The sequence below is a fragment of the Belonocnema kinseyi genome, chromosome 10, assembly GCF_010883055.1.
Source record: "Belonocnema kinseyi isolate 2016_QV_RU_SX_M_011 chromosome 10, B_treatae_v1, whole genome shotgun sequence".
NCBI classification, from domain to species: domain Eukaryota; kingdom Metazoa; phylum Arthropoda; class Insecta; order Hymenoptera; family Cynipidae; genus Belonocnema; species Belonocnema kinseyi.
Genome location: NC_046666.1, coordinates 12,238,160 through 12,247,385, shown reverse-complemented (window position 1 = coordinate 12,247,385; position 9,226 = coordinate 12,238,160). Strand labels below are relative to the sequence as shown.

The following is a 9,226-nucleotide window of genomic DNA, read 5'->3' as shown; positions in this document are numbered from 1 at the left end:
CGAGCTTTTTGGTAAAAATTCAACTGTATTCAAATTTATTATTAATTCAGGTATAAATAAAATAATAAATAATTAAAATAAACAAATATGGTTAAAATTTTAGTTATTTCGTTGTAAATGAAACTATTTGTTTGAAAATAATTTTTTTTGTCTGGAAAATTCAACTTTATAGAATCATAATTTGATTTTCTTGTCTTTTTGGCTTGAAAATTCAATTATTTAGTTAAAAATTCATACTTTTTTGTTGTTTGAAACGAGCCGTTTGTTGAAAATGATGACAATTTAACTGTTTTTTTAAAAAAATGTATTTTTTGTTTTTGAAATTTTAAATAATTGATTTAAAATGCAACTAATTAGCTGAAAAATCAATTATTTAGTTGTAAATAGAACTATTTGGTTAGAAATTAATTTTTTTTGCAAATTCAACAAATTGGATAAAAATTAATTTTTTTTATCGAGCATTTTGGTAAAAATTCAACTGTATTCAAATTTATTATTAATTCAGGTATAAATGAAATAATAAATAATTAAAATAAACAAATATGGTTAAAATTTTAATTATTTCGTTGTAAATGAAACTATTTGTTTGAAAATAATTTTTTTTTGTCTGGAAAATTCTACTTTATAGAATCATAATTTGATTTTCTTGTCTTTTTGGCTTGAAAATTTAATTATTTAGTTAAAAATTCATGTTTTTGTTGTTGTTGGAAACGAGCGGTTTGTTGAAAATGATGACAATTTAACTGTCTTTTTAAAAAAAATGTATTTTTTGTTTTTGCAAATTCAACTGATTGGTTGAAAATTAATTTGTTTCTTAAATCGAGCTTTTTGGTAAAAATTCAACTGTATTCAAATTTATTATTAATTCAAGTATAAATGAAATAATAAATAATTAAAATAAACAAATATTGTCGAAAATTTAATTATTTCGTTGTAAATGAAACTATTTGATTGAAAATAATTTTTTTTTGCCTGGAAAATTCAACTTTACAGAATCATAATTTGATTTTCTTCTGAAAAATTTGTCTTTTTGGCTTTAAAATTCAATTATTTAGTTAAAAATTCATGTTTTTTGTTGTTGGAAACGAGCCGTTTGTTGAAAATTTAAATTTTCAGGATGATAATTTAACTGTCTACTAAAAAAGGTATTTTGTTGTTGATGAAAATTCATCTAATTGGTTGAAAGTTATTATTTTTTTTCAATCGAGCTTTTTGATGAAAATTCAAATATATTACTAACTCTAATATAAATAAAATATTTAATAATTAAAATACTAAAAAACTTATTTTTTGTTTTGCCAATTAAAATAATTGGTTGAGAATTATTATTATTTTTATTTTAATCGAGCTTTTCGATGAAAATTCAACTATATTGAAATGTTTAATTAATTATGATATAAATAAAATACTAAATAATTAAAATAAACAAATATGGTGGAAAATTTAAGTATCTGATTGTAAATGGGAATATTTAATTAAAAAAAAAAAAATTTGGCTTGAAAATCCAAATATTTAATTAAAAATTAATGTTTTTTTTTTGTTAAAAACGAGCCATTTGTTGAAAATTCAACTTTTCTGGATGATAGTTTAACTGTTTGCTAGAAAAGGTATTTTTTTGTTTTGAAAATTCAAATAATTGTTCGAAAATTATTATTATGATTTTTTTTAATCAAACTTTTTGATAAGAATTTAAATATATTATTAATTCAGATATAAATAAAATAATCAAAATAAACGAATATAGCTAAAAATTTAAGTATTTGGTTGCAAATGAAAATATGTGATTTTAAAAAAATTATTTGTTGGCTTGAAAATCTAAATATTTCATTAAAAATTCATCGTTTTTTGTTGTTGAAATAAAGCCATTTGTTAAAAATTCTTTTTTTTCAAGATGATAATTTAAATGTATTTCAAAAAAATCTTTTTGACTCGAAAATTTAAATAATTGCTTGAAAACGCAACTATTTGATTAAAAATTATCTTTTTTTTTGTCTTGAAAATCAAAACTTTTAATCAAAACTTAATTTTTGTCGTTGAAAACGAGCCAGTTGTTGAAAATTCACTTTTTTAAAATGATAATTGAACTTTCTTCTGAAAATAATCGTCCTTTTGGTTCTAAAATTCAACTATATGATACAAAATTCTTTTTTTTTCTGTTGAAAAGTAGCCAATTGTTAAAAATTTAACTTTTTAGAATGATAATTTAGTTTTGTTCTGAAAAATGGTCTTTTTGACTTGATAATTCAATTCTTTGATTGAAAATTCATCTATTTTGTTAAAAATGTGTATCTTTTCATTGGAAATCCATCTATCTGATTAAAAACTTTTTTTGTTTAAAAAATTTAACTAATTCTTTCAAATTTTTTTTTTTATTTGAAACTTAACTTTTTTATTAAAAATTTCACTTTCTCCTAAAAAAAATGCATTTTTTGCTTAAAAATATTTGTTTTTAAATCAACTATTTTGTAGAAAATGATCTTTTTTAGTGAAAAATCATCTGTTAAAAAGAAAATTAATCTTTTTTTGCTTTAAAATTAAATAATTTGTTTGAATTTTAACCTTTTTTGTTTAAAAATTTGTCTTTTTATGTTGAAAATTTTACAATATGGCTAAAACTTTAATTAATTTGTTAAAAATTCGTATCTTTTGTAAGAAAATTCTCAACTATTTCGTTCTAAATGCAACTATAAGGTTGAATTTTATTTCCAATCTCAACTTTATGTTCGAAAATTATTCTTTCAGATTTAAAAGCCAAATTTTTTTTAAACTATCCGTTTTTTTAACTTGAAACCTGAACTTTTTCCTGTTAAAAATTCGTCTCTGGTTCGAAAATTCGTCTCTTTTTATTGAAAATTTAACTTTTCTGCGCTGAAAAATCTGAATTATTTAAAAAAAGGAATAATTCTCCTATTCAAATCAGAGATTCTCAAATTCAAAATGTAGAAAATCAATTTTACTAAAGTTGAATGTTAATTTCGCCCTGAAAAAAAAGGTTTGAGGACGAGTTGTGGATCGCCCAAAAAGAAATAAGAAACTTCACGGATGGTCACTGAATCTCTAAACTGGGGAATGATGATAAAGGCGTTATAAATTAATTCAAATAATGTTGAGTATCAGAATTTTAAACTTTCGATCAGCCTTATTTTTTCCTCAAAGATTTGAGTGGCTATTCTCGTTTCGAGAAGGAAAGATGCAGGTGTAATTGGGTAAAAATGCGGGAGAAATGCCAAATATTTCTAATCATAATCATATAGTCAAGACGTAGTCGCTGATAGAATTGCGCAGCTAATCTTTGCAGGGCTTGACTCTCAGATTAGCAATTGATAAGAGTACCATTCTGCGACTGACGTGATAGATGAGCGAAGTTGAAAAAAATGTTCCAGCTCGAGATTCTAAAATAAAAACGATTAAGTCCCCTTCGCTTATCCGAATTTAGGTGGCTCCTCGCGAAGAGTGCCATCCGTCCGAATGTTTGTAATATGAGGAGGTTTTTGAACGAGGGCAACTGATACATATTTTTTCTTGTGATATTAATTTGTTACAGAGGTAAAGCCTAGTCTCACCTGTGATCTGTTATTCCATTGTAACCCGTATCTGTTGGTCAGTGCGTGCAATATCTGTATCGTAATTATTTTTTAATGATAAGGAAAGAGAACGTTCTTGTAAAAGGGCCGTTTCTGGATAGAAATTCCTGCTCTGAAATTTTGCGTAAACAGCTTCAAGGTTATTTACCATTTCGATGAAGCATTTTGCGTAAACAACTTCAAGGTTATTTCTTATTTGGATTGAGCATTTTGCGTAAACAACTGATTTTGCGTAAACAGCTCAAGGATATTTATCATATTGATCAAGCATTTTTCGCAAACAGCTTTAAGGATATTAATAATTTCGATCACGCATTTTGCGTAACACACTTCAAGGTTATTTATCATTTCGATAAAGCATTCCCCGTAAACAGCTTCAAGGCCATTTATCATTTCCAATAGACCGGCAAGCTAGAAATTATTAAACAAAATTGAAATTCTTACATTTTAATCATTAATAATTGAGAACTTTCAATTAACCATCTTTTTACAATTTTTCGTAAACAGCTTCAAGGTTATTAATCATTTCGATGAATCGTTTTACGTAAATTTCTTGAAGGTTATTTGTCATTTTGATTAATCATTTCGCGTAAATATTTTCAAGGTTATATTTTATAGAGTATTTAATGGACCGGAAAGCCGGAAATGATTGAAAAATTCGAAATTGTTAAATTTTAATCATTGATATTTGAGATTTTTCAATTAATCATGTTTTTTTTTCAAGTTTTGTATAAACAGCTAGTTTTGCGTAAACTGCTTCAAGTTTATTTATAATTTCGATTAAGCATTTTGCTTAAACAATTTCAATTTTATATTTTACAGAGTAACGGATGTACAAGAAAACCGCAAATGGTTTTAATAGTTGAAATTGTTAACTTTTAATTATTTATATTTGAGAATTTTCAATTAATCATGTTGTTTTAGATTTAGCCTAAGCCGCTTGTTTTGCGTAAACAGCTTTAAGGTCACTTATCATTTTGATAAAGCAATTTTCATAAACAGCTTCAGGGTTATTTATAATTTCGATTAAGCATTTTGCTTAAACATCTTCAAGGTTATTTATCATTTCCATTAAGTATTTTACGTAACAATTTTCAAAGTTATATTTTACAGAGTAACGGATGGACAGGAAAACCCGAAATTATTAAACAAAGTTTAAATTGTTGCATTTTAATCATTTAAATTTGAGAATTTTCAGTTAATCATGTTTTTTAAATTTAGGATAAATAGGTAGTTTTTCGTAAACAGTTTCCAGGTTATTTATCATTTCGATTATGCATTGTGCATAAACAGCTAATTTTGCGTATACAGCCTCAAGGTTATTTATAATTCTTACTAAGCATTTCGCATAAATATTTGCAAGGTCCTAATTTACAAAGTGACCAATGGATCGGAAATGATTCAAAATTGTAAAGTTTTATTAATTTCTATTTAAAAATTTTCAATAAATCGTGGTTTAAAAGTTTTGCGTAAACAGCTTCAAGGTTATTTAGAATTTTGACTGAGCATTTTGCACAAATAACCTCAAGTTTATTTAACATTTCAATTGAGAATTTTGCGTAAACATTTTCAAGTTTATATTTTACAGAGTGACGGATGGACCATAAATCCGAAAATGATGAAATAAAGTTTAAGTTGTTAAATTCTAATCATTTATATTTAAGAATTTTTAATTAATTATGATTTTTTTTAATTTTGCATTTACAGCTAGTTTTGAGTAAACAGTTTCATGGTTATTAAAATTCGATTAAGAATTTCGCGTAAACATTTTCAAGGTCATATTTTTTAGAGTTACCAATAGACCGGAAATGATTAAAAAAGGTTGAAATTCTTAAATTTTATTCATTTCTTTTTGAGAATTTTCAAATAATCATGTTTTAAAAGTTTAACGTAAACAGATTCAAGGTTATTTATCAGCTCGATTAAGTGTTTTGCGTAAACAGATTCAAGGTTATTTATCATTTCGATCAAGCCTTTTGCGTAAACAGAAATGGTCGTGAACCATTTATGCTTTCGAAAAATCTTGAAGTGGATAAGGTAGGATTTTGTATCCAGAATTGGCCCTGCCTATTTACTGACAATGGCGATAAGAATTGAGAGTGAGAGAGAGACAATGAAAGGTTTATTTCCGAATACTTTTTTTTTAATAATTTGCTCTTGGCGCTCTCTTTATGCATCAGTTAACATTTGCTCAGTTTTTATTTAACTATTTGTCGATGAAAAAAAAATGTCCTGCTATTTGAAGAAGAATTTCGCAGGTTCTGGCATATTTGAAACGCCAGACGGGTTTTTAGGTTGACGATAATATACACTAGGGTGCCTCATGAAATCCTTTTTTTTTTAGATTTTATAAAATCTTGAATTCGAAATTTGTTTATGTTGTTAAGAAAATAATCCCCTATTTTTGGGAGATTTAAACAAAAAATTAAATGTCCCTATGGAAGTTTTTTTTGTCGAAAACTCGACTTTTTAATGTTTTTAATAAAATTTTTAGAATTAAGTCAAAATGAAGAACTAAAATTCATCCCTGAATATATTTTTTTAGGTTTTAAAGCTTTCAGGAAATATTAATTAACCTTGCTGACAATTTTTATTATTAATGAAATTCCGAGCAAGTATTATCCCATAATTAAAAAATAGTTATTTAAAATGCATATTTTACTCGAAATTTCTAAAAAAGAAACTCTAAGAATTTCTGGAAGGATTTAAAACAATTAAAACAAATTTTAACGACTTCTGGGAAATTTTTAAAATAATTTTTTATTTAAAAAAATGAATTTCAAGAAAAACTTGAAAAAGATTTCAAATTATTTTGAATGGTTTTCTAAATTTCCTAAAAAGAATTTAGAATATTTAAAATCAAAATTAAACAAAATTTGATTAAGCTTAAAAGATATTTAGAAGCAAAATTAAGCGAAATTTGATTAAGCTTAAAAGATATTTAGACGCAAAAAATTTAAACCTGTAGAGATTTAAAAAATATATAATCGTAGAGTTTGGAAAATTTTAAATGTTTTTTTTATGTTGAGAAATTAATTTTAAGAGGTTATTTAAAAAGATTTTACAAGATTTCCGACCTTGTCAAGGAAGAATCTGGAAGATTTTATGAAATTTTTTTATTTTTAATTAAAAAAATTTTCGAATAATTCCATTCAGTGTGAAAGATATTTTGTAAAATTTTGTAAAATGAAAAAAATTCTTTAAATTTTTCTAAATGTTTTTCGACATATCTGAAATTATCAAAAATCTTTTTTTATTTTTTCAAGAATTCCAGAAAAAGTGTATTTATATTGATTTTTTTTTCTTTTTTGACTGGGGTATCTTTTTTGCTTAAAAATTCGAGTTTTTTTTGTTGCAAATTCGTATTAAAAATATCAATATTTTTCGTTGAGAATCAATCTTCTTTGGTTAAAAATTGATTCATTTAGTCAAAAATGAATTTTTTTTTGTTAAAAATATTTATTTTCACTTATCTAAAATCTTCGAAAGTCTTTTTTAATTTTCTCGAGAATCTCAGAAAAATTATATTTATATAATCCGAAATACAAAAGTACGCACATGAAGAAATATACGTAATATTTTCTGAAAGTTTTATAATTAAAAAAAAATTAATAGTCCCCACAATTTTTTCTTTTAAAATTAATGGAATAATAACTCTTATAATGCCTTCTTACACGGAAAAATCGATTTTTAAAAATTTTATAATGTTTTTCGCAAGAAAATTTATTTTCCAAAATTGTTACTGATTTTTGTATCCGATGCTTGATCACATGTTATATATAATTGTTAAAAATCATGGAAAAATTAATAAGATTTATAGAAAATAAATTTCTTTGCAAAAAATACGATAACATTAAAAAAATGCAGTTTTTCGTGAAAGGGGCAATCAAAATATTATTATTTGTACAATTTTTGAAGATTATTGAAGGAATTGAAATTTATAAACATGTCACGGGATAAAAAATTATATAAAAAAGTACATGCATCGAGAATCGAACACGTAACATTTCGGCTATGAAACCGGAGTGCTACTGCCTTGGCAAATTAATATTCAGATTTCATTACAAAAATTACAGAAAACGTTTAAAATCGACTCATTTTAAATTAAATTATTGAAATATTAACTCTCTTCTAATTGATTTACACAGCCTTAAATTTGAAGCCCTAATTTTGAGCTGTCAAGAGTTAATATAAATTAAAAAAATTGTCGCGGCTGAAAATATTCCAAGTTGTAGGATGACTATTTGAAAAAAATTCTAATTTTAAAGTTTCTACAAAGAATATTTGAAAATCGGTACTTATTATTTCAGTTTAATATTTTCCTCTTTCTGATAGAGATTTTTTTCTTTATCATGAAAGTGGGATCTTCCAGACTGCGGTATGTATTCACATCTATTCAAATATTTAAAGAAATTTTTGTTATCTGACTTGTATATATGTATGAAGAAAGATTGGAATAAGTAAGAAATTAATAATCAACTTTTATTATTAATTCTTTTAAAATAGATGTCAAATCTATACGCATGAACATAGACCTCAGATCCATGCGCAAGGCCATATGTCCTCAGATTCATGCGCAAGGTCATATGTCATCACATTTATGCGCAAGGTCATGTATCCTCAGATCCATGCGAAAGGTCATGTGTCCTCAGATTCATGCGCAAGGTCATGTGTCCTCAGATTCATGCGCAAGGTCATGTGTCCTCAGATTCATGCGCAAGGTCATGTGTCCTCAGGTTCATGCGCAAGGTCATGTGTCCTCAGATCCATGCGCAAGGTCACATGTCCTGAAATTCATGCGCAAGGCCATATGTCCTCAGATCCATGCGCAGGGTCATATTTTGTTCACTTTTCCCAGAGAAGTCACAACTAAAACTAAAGTTACTAATAAAAGCCTGGGGTCATTTTCTAGCAAAAAAAAAAAAAAACAAGTTTTTGAGTCAAGGTTTTGAAAAATGTTTTAAAAAAAGGATTTAGAGAGACACGCTAATATAGATACATTGTACTTTAAGCTGCCAGTATTATTAATTGTAATCGATAATGCATATCCGAGTTAAGAACTAAGACATTATATTGTCCCTACGAGCGAAAACTATAAAATAATTAATCAACATATATATCTTTATTTGACATTATATTTATTGAGACATGTTAGTTTATCGTGAGTGAGGTTCTATATGTTGACTTAATCGTAAGTAAGTTGGTAGAGTTTGTAGAGAAGAAAGAGAGAATAGTCTTAGGGAAAGTAGTGCAGATATAAGTTTATATGTAATACGGTGTCGTTCGTTACATTGTAGACTAACTTGTAGATACTTCCCGTACCTTGAAATTTATATGAATATGAACTATAATTGCCTGTAATTGGGATAAATACATACGAGTATGTTAAATTTATTGATATGGATAAGCCCAGTCGTGAAGATGGTTATTGGAAAAGAAAAGAAAAATAACTGAGCTGGGGATCGAACACGAGACGATGAGGTAATCCCGATTTATGTGTTAAGCGGACTGGTGGGTTGTGCAATAATGAAGATCGTGTGCGATGAACGAGTGGATATTTTTATTGCTACAGCAGACCGCCAAACGTTCCAAAAACGACTACATTAGTTAGTATTATGTATACTGGGATTATTATTATTAAT

The 9,226-nt window shown here is 25.9% G+C and overlaps 1 protein-coding gene across 1 annotated transcript in view; it reads left to right on the top strand.

Moving 5' to 3' along the window:
* Positions 1 to 4,401, top strand: part of LOC117181025 — a 97,719-nt gene extending 93,318 nt beyond the window's left edge. Inside the window, exon 11 of the mRNA XM_033373594.1 lies at positions 3,545 to 4,401. The gene's annotated coding sequence lies outside the window, so the exon portion shown is untranslated. The remainder of the gene's footprint in view (positions 1 to 3,544) is intronic.
* The last annotated feature ends 4,825 nt before the right edge of the window (positions 4,402 to 9,226 follow it).